Below are 12,043 nucleotides of genomic sequence, written 5' to 3'. Positions count from 1 at the left end.
AATTGACAGTGAAATAGGTCTACAATGAAAGGTGCACTTTGACGGACATTTGTATAGCCAAACGGCCATTTTCCCAGTCACAGAATCTCATGGTGCTGGTGTATCCTATTCGTGAAATAGGCTGAAGCATTGTGGCCAGATGTAGGCCTATGAAGCATTTGTGAATGACCTGCATTTATTCTGGAAATAAATATGAAAAATATTATTTCAAAAATGACTTCTGTCTGCATAGGCTACGTGCATTTTCAAATCTCTGAAATGTCGGATATTACAGGAACAGACAACTATTTTGCAAAGCATTATGTGGAAAAGAACCTGCATTTACAGTGGGATACTGTTTCAATAACTGCAGCGCGCAACTTGAGCAGGAGGTGGATGTACGCCTATGAAGCATTTGTGAATTACCTGCATTTATTCTGGAAATAAATATGAAAAATATTATTTTAAAAATGACTTCTGTCCTGACTTCTGTCTGCATAGGCTACGTGCATTTTCAAATCTCTGAAATGTCGGATATTACAGGAGCAGACAACTATTTTGCAAAGCATTATGTGGAAAAGAACCTGCATTTACAGTGGGATACTGTTTCAATAACTGCAGCGCGCAACTTGAGCAGGAGGTGGATGTGCAACGAGTCTCTAAATTTCTTCTTCTTTATTCTCGTTTCAAAACAGTCTCCCACAGCCGTGGCTCTGCAGTCTCCTAAATCAGGTGAAATATGTGGAGGGGCGGGCGTGTAGGTCTAGGGGTCTTGTCGTGTGTGTGTTTCCCCCCCACCTCCGTGTCATGATCAGTAGACTACCCAGGTCAATCGTCAGTGTCGAAGCAAGTAGGCTAGCCTAGCGGTAGTCAGGTCGTCTTAAATGTAGGCTACGGTTTTGCTAAAGCCTCTCGACCCGAAAGTTATTTTAATGTTGGGTTAGTTTGCGATTGCGAAAATGTTCCATTGTACCTTTTGCAGCACCGAATGCTCGACTAATATGGCTACGTACGCCACATGCGACTACATCAGAATGTTCCCAATTCTCACTTTCCTTGCCCACTACCAGGCTGTGTACGGAACAGTGGCAAATCTAAAGTATCACTTCTACCTTGAACACCAACGCCATGAGGAACTCCGTGTGATTGAGTGTAATGCTTATGGTACAGTCAGTGGTTTTCGTGATATGCGAACAACAGTTGCAAACGTTAAACGCCGAATTAGAGAGGGTCACACTGTCTCTTGTCCGTTCAGAGAGTGTGGAAAAACTTTCACTTTTTCTTCACACGTCTCCCGAAAGCACAAACGCCACCGAATCGAAACCGAACTACCTGGCCCTAGCAGCGCTACTACTGACTATGCGCCCAGGTCTGAGCGTGCAGATCCAGACCAGTCCCACGGGTCTGAGCCAGACGTCTGTTGCGATGATTCTGATTCCGCTCGTAATGAAAGTGACGTTTTTCCCGAGAGTGCAGACATCTCCGACTACTTTCAAAATTTAGCTTTGTTCTATTTGAAGTTACAGGCTAAATATCTCCTTCCTAGTGGGCTCGTAGGCATGTGCATTTTTTCTCAGTCATTTCAAATTGGTGTTAAAGTTTAGTTTTCACTTCCAAGTTGAAGTTTAGGGTCTATAGAACAATTTGAGTTCGAGTGTCAAACACACAGATAACAAAATGGCCTGCTGGGGGCGCTCTAAAATGTATAAACTGCTATAAGTTTTGATTAGTTTAACCAAATGTAACATATGAGGTATGTATGGATTCAGCATTAAGAGGAGAAACTTGTGAGCTAAGTATTTGGTCACCAGATTAAAGACACACTATGTAATGAACACACGTTTAGCCCATCGACAGCAAAAATCAGTTTTTGTTAAAGATAAAGGGTGGAAATGCCCCCAAAGTTGCAATGAAACATAATTTATTATTAGAAGCTATTGTAAATAAAGCCTGGGATATCATTCAACTAGATTTGTTCAGAATATCCCTGAAGCACAAACATACCTAATCTACCTATACACAAATGGCTGCATAAAGCCTATGTGATATTTACGACCCAGCTTGCAACTTTGAGTTTATGAATTTAGGATAATGAGTACCAGCTTTTTTCAATCAAGCCATACTCTATTAACACATAAAATCACAAAAATAAGAAAATAAATCAATATTATTATTATTATTATTATATTATTATTATTAAAACTGCATTTCCGGAGAGACAACGCTATTAGCATGCTTGTGGCTTCTGCGCGCACGCGCACACACACACACACACAAACACACACACACACACACACACACACACACACACACACACACACACACACACACACAGAGCTGTCGTATACACACACAGAAACACGAGGGAAAGAGATAGAGCTGTGTGTGTGTGTGTGTGTGTGTGTGTGTGTGTGTGTGTGTGTGTGTGTGTGTGTGTGTGTGTGTGTGTGTGTGTGTGTGTGTGTGTGTGTGAATAAAGGAATATAAAAGGATTTATCAATGTTTGTAATTATTGTCTTAAGTATTTTCGGGTGTAGGCCTATGTGGGTTGGATTTGTATGCGGAGGGGGGGGTGTTGGGGGTGCGCGGCTTGTCTTGTGCACAGCTAAGGGGTGCACTGGGAGAAAAAGGTTAAGAACCACTGCTCTAAAACCCAAACATCATTACATGTCTCATTATGCAGATCTCATTGTACAATTTGGCCCTCTGATCAGGCTATGGACTCTCCGTTTTGAGAGTAAGCACTCATATATACATATTTTAAACAGTGTGCACGCAAGCTTCACAATTTTAGGAATATTTGTCTCTGTCTCGCTGAAATACACCAGCTTTTACAAGCTTATCTAAGTGTGTCAAATACAAGTTTGTTTCCACTGAAAATGGCAGTCAAGAAATGCACAGACTTCTTTGCAGATGACTACAATGACCAAATGCAGGAATGCGTCGTTGAATTTGGTTTCCTACCCCAGAACACCGTTGCGGCTAATGATGTTACAGTGAAAGGCACTGTTTACACTAAAAACCAGTGTGTTGTAGTTGCAAAAGATGACGATGGGATAATCTTTGGGAGGATCAAGTTGATTCTTATCCACAATGGCTGTGTTGCTTATTTTCTTACTGAACAATGCAATTCTGTCTTTTTACTCGATCAAGGTGTCTATAGACTCAATCCTCCAGATCCTAAATATCTTTACACAAGTCACTCCAATTAATTGGATTATCATCCTTTACCAGAATACAAAATCCTTGGTCTGTCTTTAATTGCTCTGCACCATTCCTTTCCTGCTCAAGATGACTGATGTGTCAGTGATGGCCGCCATTTTGAGCGCGCTGCCTGCATTGTCTGAGGAGACCGTTGAGGTATTGCTTGTACCTTAGGAGCGCTGGAGGTGTCTGACCTGAAGTACATCAAGGAACAGGACCTTGCAGACATAATATCGCCTATACAGTGCAGGAATCTCGTCGATGTCTGTAAGAATATAGGTAGGTTATTCTTCTTGGTTGTTTTATTATAATGTATGCCACTTATTACTAACAGTCTCTTGGTAATTTTGTGCATTCACTTTCAATGGCTGCATTCACGTTCTTAGACTTTATTTGAATTAACAAGGAGACCAGGGTATTTACTGCAACTATGAAAATGAACTGAAAACTGGAAAGCATTAAAAGACATATGTTTAAAGGTGCACTGTGTAAGATGTGTTTGAGTGGTGAGTAACAGCCACTAATAGTTGTAGAGAACAACATTGCTTAGCCTAGTTCGCTAACTAGCATGCTAACTAGCGATTTCTCAGACCAGAGACAAAGCTATTTATCTTCCTAACTATTTGGCTTCCCATAATCACAGACGGTTGCTAAGTAAAGCACATAGTTTCAAAACGCCCTCAGCATCATGCAATGGCTGGTTTAATGGTTGAATTCCTCATGTAAATCCACCATTTGGATAACAGCAACTCTCCTCCACTGCCCAGCAGCAGCAGTGCTGTGCACGAGTGACACGGAAATCTCTCTCTCCCTGTCTGGCAAAACGCTGCAGCCCGCCCCCCTCAGGACTGTCTGCTCATTGTTTCACAGACTTTATTCTCCAGTTCACAACAACATTACTATTGGCTGAAAGGCTTGGCTGTCGTCGCTGTCTGAATGAGTCCTGTCACAGCGCTTTTGTTGATTTTAGCGACTTCATCAAAAAATATCTCGATATTGCAAAATTACTCATCGTCAAAATAACATTTACGATAATTTCGCAGATGGTATATATCGCCCACCCTTAGTCCAGAGTAGGTATTGCAACTATATCATTTCAGCTTTTTGAAACTGTGCTGCCTATTGCCAAAGTCAATCTTTTCATGAATACTTTATGAATATTAAACCAATATTTACTAGTATGACCAAAGCACGGTAAGTTTTGCAGCTAAAAAAATCTATTTCTGGAAATTCAAAAGGGTGGACCGATCCCCCTTTTCATGTATGAAAAGTGCAATTTTCTCAGTCATATTGAATATTTAGAATTTGATGGTGGTGGTAAGTATTTGTTTAAAAGGTAACATTTGTGAATGGGCAGCATGGATTCTGGAAATGAACTACTAAAAATATTACACGGTGCACCTTTTATTTTTGGTATCTTTAACATATCTTTAATTGTGCTCTCTCTCTCTCTCTCTCTCTCTCTCTCTCTCTCTCTCAATGTAGAGGGGACACATGTTGTTCTTACCTTGTGCCCATCCTCATCCTCTGCCTCTACCTGTACAAGTAGCACTTCTCATCCCAGCCCCAGCCCTGGACAAAGTGCATTTGGTAATGATTGGCCAGAGAGCTTTCAAGTCGATTGGGGGAAGATGCCCATTGGCATATTGTCTGCCATCTCAAAATCAACGAGACCAGCGCCAGCTGACAGAAGACAGATGGTACGACTCCTCGTCGATGAAATGCGCAAGCATGATCCCAACCCCACAAAAGCCCAGTGTCTGACTGGTGAAAAACGTTGTCAAACAATACCCAAAGTCATTTGCAGACACCCTAGATGATGGGAAAAAAACGTTGATTGGGAGTGGCTTCTCCTCCTTGCTTAGTCAAGTAAAAATAAGAGTGGAACATCTAAACAGAAATAATACACTGGCAAGACACAGAGCAGCAAAGGGAAGTCCAGCTCGACGCCCAGCAGATAGCTTTGGCTGCACCCGCTGGCAGCCTGAAATGCCCCCTGGGGAAAGTCTAGACTCTTTACAGACTCTTAAAGAAAAGATGGTGGAGTGCTATTCACGGTCTGGCATGGGAGGTCTGGAGCGTTCGGATATACAAGCAGCTCTCACCACAACATACTTCCTACAGAGGAAAATGATCAACAGCATTCCACCACCAATGAAATTAGAGTGGCCTTTCCTGTTCCACACCCGGGGCATCTGTGAAGACTGTGAAACAGATGTCCATAGACAGAACAGATGTCCAGATCCTACGGAAGATGGAGGTAGGACTGGAGGAGCATGGCAAGGCCCTACTGGACTATCTGAATCTGAAGTCCACCAATGACAACGTGCGGGCTGCTCTTTGCCATCATGATGGAACACCTAAAGCTGCTGATGGCCCACTTCAAGGAAGATGAGGGGGCACTCTTCCTTGAGGCTGATGTATGTATAAAATTGAAAGTTGTGTGTAATGTGTTATGGTGTTGTTGGCATAAAACTGTTTTTGTGTCTGCTTTAACTTTTGTAGATGTCAGCCACAGCTGCAGATGTCCAAAGGAGCTGCCTACCTAGCAGCCCAAGGCTCATTCTCATAGGTAAAACCCAAATTGTTATTACTATTTCACCATAATGTACAGTATTTTCATTATATTATTTCATATCTGTCGATTCGGTTTTTTTGTGACACTTAATCAATACAGTTGTCTACTTAACACCAGAGGTGTCAAAGGTAAAAGTTAAATTACTTTTGTGGTGTAATTACAACACTAGCACATGGCATTACATAGCTATTACACCATTTTCTCCATTGTACCCAATGACCCAGTGACCTAATAATAGACTGTGTTATTACTGAAAAACACTGAAAACCTATCAAGGAACCACCACAAACTTGATCCAACTAGTGCAGAGTTAGCTGACCGTAAGACAAACACAGGTCTGCTGATTACTCAGCTAAGTTACTTGTGTTGGAAGGAAACGCGTCCCAGCATCTCTATAAGAGGGTCTGTCCGTCCGCTGTCCGTCCGTCCGTCCGTCCGTCCGTCCGTCTGAAACGCATTCCTTGTCTGAAACGCTGTCTTGTCTGAAACGCTGTCTGAAACGCATTCCTTCAATTGTTCCTCCTGTGTCCACAAGGCGGAGGCAGAGAGGCATTTTGGCCTGGAGCGAATGCGTGTCAAAACCAAACCGGCAAGGCTAAGCTGATAGCATTGTGAGACAACTGAGGGGTGCATTCAATTTTCGGCATTGTTTTGCGTTTGGACAGTGGTAGTCAACTTCGTTCCTTCTCCACAGCACACCAACACCACTGTGAGTGTCACTTAATGTTCACGGTCTTGTGATAGGCCTACACTTCGGCTGATAGTGTCACGTTGTGCAGCTATTTTGGTTCATCAGAATGGAAATGAACGATTTAGAAGTCGGCAGGCAGTATTTCACACTGATATTTGTGCTCGGATAGAGGGGCGTTTGCATTGCATAACGCTCCACGACATGGAACCATAATAAATTGACAGGCGACCAGCAGCGCTACAGCTCTTCCTCTAAACGTCAGTTTGCAAACATTCTGCCACTACGTTTCAGTGAGTAGTCAGTGTTCTCGAACTAGTAGACAGATGGGCCATTTGCATTTCACATACGCTGTGTTACTGATGTTCTCGGGCATATTGCAAGGGAGAGTCGTTTTCTGCTGGCGGGCGCGTGAACCCCACAGGTGCTTTCCCTTGCGCTCAGAGAGAGCACCGGACAGAATGCGTCTTTTGCTTCGTAATTGGTTTGCAGTCGTATGAATTTGGTAAACTCTGCCACTGAAGCTCACTGCTTTGTGCCTTGACGGTAAAAAGCTGGCATTGAAAATTAAGCGCACAATGCATCCAAAGGGTGAACCCATAGCGCATGATTCACCCAAACGGTTTTATTTATTTATTAGGCTATTTGGCGATGTTTAGTTTCTTTCCCACATGCACATGACGCTGAAATGGCGTGATAGCCTACTAAAGGTTGATAAATAACCTAGTACTAATAATATCTGGTAATTTGTAGTCAGGGTTGGGGAAGTTACTTTTTAAATGTAATCCGGTAAAGTTACAAATTACTCTTTCAAAAATGTATTCAGTAATGTAATCCCATTACTTCAATATTTAAGTAATGTAACGGATTACTTTTGGATTACTTTTGGATTACTTTTCCCCCAAAATACTTATAATGACTTAAAGGGGTAGTTCGCTATTTTAGACATTAAGCCCTGTTTGTGTGACTTCTGGGGTGAATTAGACATGTTCTCATCACAATTTTGACATTTGGTGCTGAACGGAGTATTTTGGTATTCAATACTGCAGCCCCCCCACCTGTACATTGACTCCAATGGTGCACTCAAGCAATCGATCACAAATAGCATTAAACTTTTCGTTTGAAAAAGACATGGAACTCACCGTGTGGTCAGTGGTGAACAGCGATAAATTGACCCAAAAATCGCTACGAAATATGCCTTCAAACCGTTGTTTAGCATTTGATGGAACTACTTTTTCCCAGACGTTGAATAATAGCAGCTAGACATCCAGCCAGTAGGTGGCGATAGTGCGGTATTTTTGTGAGGACTAGAGAGAAGAAGAATATTGCTGTCTTTGAGAAAGCTAGTAGCTACTGCTTTACACACTCGTTTTTGCTGGCAAACACCATCTAATCTTTTCATTTCAACCTCTTTTTTGTTAGCAAGGACAATACAGACAAAAGGACAGAATCAGCATTTATGTATTTTGTTATGTAATTCGGTAGAATGGGAGTTATTGATCACAGAGCGAATGGAGAACCTGGACGTATTTCTGTTGATGCCACTCGTTGATGCCTGCCTGTGTAACTGGTCGGGATGTAAGCAAAAAACGTGGATTATGCGTTTTGATCAAGAGAACTTCTAAGTGCCAAAAATCAACTGGAAAAGGCGTCCCGAGATCCAGAGGCGAGGGATTGGATTGTCAGAAAGCAGGTCAGTAACTACTAGTAATCATTTCAATGTGTAGCCAACAACACTAGTTCTACCATCTACTAATAAAGTTGTCTCAAGCACTTGCAAAATCAACTACACCAGCTCTGGAGGCTACCGTCCGAGGTTCATGTTAGAAAGTGCACACATTCAAGGCACTAATATAATAGTCTCTAAAGACGCTGGAAGCAATCATAACATGACATAGTTTCATAACATGAAGGCCCAGTCTACTAGCGCAGCTGTGTGGTTGTACTTATTAGCCAACAAGACTTTGCTAATGCCTTGTGCATTTCCCCGTTATTTTCAGAGGCACTATCCTTCCTTCCCTAGACCGTTCTAGGCTACACAAGATCCAGAGAAGGGAAGATTTCCACAACCGAAGAAGGTATGTGTTTGCTTTGCACTATACTGTATCTCGTAACTGTTGCACTTTCCTAGAAGTTTCACTGCATAACACATTCATAGCAGCTATACACTTTGCATGAAGGATTCATGACTAGGCCTACTTGATTCAATATCAAACCTCTCATAAACATGGAAAACAAAGGACAGCAACTTGTCAAAATAAAAATAAAAAATTGCAAAGCAGTACTCTGCTATTTTCCTCCTGAACATGTCCTGATTGCAACCAATTTACTACAGTGCCAGGAACAGAATATGGTCAAGCAAATATTTTTCATTCAAATGTTCTGTCCCTGGTTGTAAATCCATTAGGGGTGAGATTATTTAGTGTCATGTGGCATCCAAAAGTGGCATGCCAAAAGAAGGCTATATTTTAGGTTGGTTTACACACATTATTCACTGACTGGTTAGGAATGGGTTTTTATCTAGACAGTTTTACATGTTTATAGTGGACAGCATTGTTCACTCACTCTCCTCACTGACAGGTTAGGTTTAGGCACAAGTTTTGGCACAGTTCAACAAAGTGCACTTGTAGTGGCATGTGCTACAGCAGGCCTAATCTGAATTATCATTGAGGGTTCTGAACAAGACAAGTTGCGGTCCTCCATCCGCTAGGTTCATGAAAGTTTGGTATGAATGGATCTTGCAACAATTGTGTATGTTCCGTGCAAACTTATACAGCTGTGCTACAAATGTAATATGCAGGAACATGTCACGTAAAGTGTTACCGCAGTAAGTAATCTTCATCAGTTGTAGGCTAATAGGGCAACTGATATAGGCCTACTTTCAATGTCTCAGTAATCCATTTCATGAATATAATGAAAAACATTTTTCAGTAAATTAAAATATTGTTCATGAAGAAAACCTTACCAAGTATTCCATGCTATATTCATATGTTCAATAAGTTAATACATTTCAATTTATTGTCCTGAACAGATTCATGATCCAGTTTCCACCAACCCATCGTTCTCCATCTGGTGTTCTCCATCTGGCGAAAGATGATCCTATCTGTAAACAAGTTTTCCACTGTTCTTTGTAAAATATACATCACAATAATAGAAGAAAAATGCATCACAATGTGTTGAAATAAATGTTATTTTATTTACAACAATTTCCCTGTCATTATTGAAATGAAATAATAATATGTATGACACCATTTTTTTCTGATAATTACACAGCCATGACACCGAGACATGTGCTCCATTGACTGTTATTTAGATTTGGTCTTTCAGTCTTTAGGGAATCTACTTCGGTGCTTCTTTCCAGAGACCTTTTGAGGAGGTTTGGCTTAGAGGCAATGTTCTGGAGCTGTAAAATGTGGTTGGTCATCAGATGCGTGTTTCTCCTCTCTTCTTTTCCTCCAGAGCCCCCTGTAAAGACATGCCAGTATTGAAACTGAGGAAAAAGCCGGCACAGCCTTGTGTTAGGTTGGATATTGTAGTTACTTAGAATTTGACACAGCAATATTTCTCAAAGAGGAAACCTTTGGACCATACGGCCTTGTCACAAGATAAATAAGATGTAATGAAAACTATTTTCAGTCAAAACTCAATTTTGACATAGTGTGTGGTTACTACACTTTTCCTTTGTACAGCAGAATAGACAACTGCATTATTCTGGAAATGCATATCCAAAATCACATCAATAATGCTGTTACAGTTTCTCCTAAGAGATGTCTTTATGTCACATACCGGTATGTTTGAACTGAGTCAACTGCTGCAGAACTTTCAGAAGTCATTTATCCTCCATGATTGCCTGTAGACCTAGAAGAGCTGGGACTGGGGTTGAATCCAATTCCTCTTCAGTTAGTCATCCAGGCTTAGATGATCCCCGTGTTCTTTCCATTCATGTTCCCCAAGTAGTGAAGTCCACCGCTGCACAATTTGCTATAAAACAGTGCATTGTTACTTATACGACAGGTATTGCTTGACATAATCAACATAACAATCAGAAATTGTGCATTACAGTGACATGTATTTCTTGTGTGATTACCTCTGCACTTCCTCCACCAGTGAAGCAGGAAAACCAACAGCCTCAGCAGCACCAACAGCCTGCAATATAGTATAATAAATCATAAATATTCAATTATCAATTGACAACACTTCTTAGGCACTAGGTGTGCATTTATGCCTACATCTTTAGAAAACAAACTCACACAGAGAAGGAGGAGCAACATTCCCAAAACATGAGTGCATAGGTGCAGCCAGACAATCAGTTCTCTGCTCAGTCACGGGGAGGGGTGGCATGCATCTGTTTACTCCACAGATACTGGCTCCCTCATCAGGCGTACAAATTAATAAGTACGCTGAGCACGTGATATTTCATGACGTGATTTCAGTGAAGGGGGAGAAATGCTTTTGTTTACTCAACATATGGCTCCCTCATAAAAGCTACAAAATAATAATGCTTCATTTCGTACCACCCAAGCTTCTATTCGAGTAGGCTGCAGAGCATTCAATTGGTCATGGCCATTGTGCTGGTTTCTTGTTTTACTGCTGCTGATACTTGAACAGCGAAAATGAAAGACAGGTCGTACGTACAAATCGTACGTCTTTCATCATGCTACAACACAGAGCGAATGCATTATATCTCACTAGCCTACAATCTTAGGATGGATGGCACTAACAGTTTGGGCATAATAACAGTGATAGTCCACATTGTGTGTATTTTGAAAGCCCTTTGAGACAACTTGGGATGCTTAATTATGTTGTATTGTTGAAGGCTACACATTTAGGACCTACTACTGATACCATGCAGAGATTTGGGCTTGTAGTTACTGACCTGGTTTCTGACCATCCAATTCCTCGCCTCCTGTCTCGGACGTCTTTTCCAGTTGATTTTTGGCACAAGGTCTCTTGATCAAAGCCCTCCTTACATAGATCCACGTTCTTTGCCTACATCCCGGCCAGTCACACAGGCAGGCATCAACAGAATTACGTCCAGGTTCTCCATTCGCTCTGTGATCAATAACTCCTATTCTACCGAATTACATAACAAAAGACATAAATGATGCTTCTGTCCTTTTGTCTGTATTGCCCTTGCTAACAAAAAAGAGGTTGAAATGAAAAGATTGCCAGCAAAAACGAGTGTGTAAAGCAGTAGCTACTAGCTTTCTCAAAGACAGCAATATTCTTCTTCTCTCTAGTCCTCACAAAAATACCGCATTATCGCCACCTACTGGCTGGATGTCTAGCTGCTATTATTCAACGTCTGGGAAAAAGTAGTTCCATCAAATGCTAAACAACGGTTTGGAGGCATATTTCGTGGCGATTTTTGGGTCAATTTATCGCTGTTCACCACTGACCACACGGTGAGTTCCATGTCTTTTCAAACGAAAGTTTAATGCTATTTTGTGATCGATTGCTTGAGTGCACCATTGGAGTCAATGTACAGGTGGGGGGGCTGCAGTATTGAATACCAAAATACTCCGTTCAGCACCAAATGTCAAAATTGTGATGAGAACATGTCTAATTCACCCCAGAAGTCACACAAACAGGGC

General features: G+C 41.5%; 1 long non-coding RNA gene across 2 annotated transcripts; it reads right to left on the bottom strand.

The window, feature by feature from the left end:
- Positions 1-9,668: 9,668 nt before the first annotated feature.
- On the bottom strand, positions 9,669-11,482 carry LOC134439851 (uncharacterized). 2 transcript variants are annotated; one of them, XR_010032884.1, is made up of 4 exons: positions 11,326-11,482; positions 10,537-10,595; positions 10,236-10,430; positions 9,669-9,939 (listed from the first exon to the last, which is right to left on the bottom strand). It is a non-coding gene; the product is annotated as an uncharacterized LOC134439851 (long non-coding RNA). The 2 variants fall into 2 exon arrangements; XR_010032883.1 differs by lacking the exon at positions 11,326-11,482 and having other exon boundaries at positions 10,537-10,708.
- Between the last annotated feature and the right edge of the window lie 561 nt (positions 11,483-12,043).

The sequence above is a fragment of the Engraulis encrasicolus genome, chromosome 23 (genome assembly GCF_034702125.1).
Source record: "Engraulis encrasicolus isolate BLACKSEA-1 chromosome 23, IST_EnEncr_1.0, whole genome shotgun sequence".
NCBI lineage: Eukaryota > Metazoa > Chordata > Actinopteri > Clupeiformes > Engraulidae > Engraulis > Engraulis encrasicolus.
The sequence above is the reverse complement of the archived record's forward strand: the minus strand, read 5'-3'. Positions and strand labels throughout refer to the sequence as shown.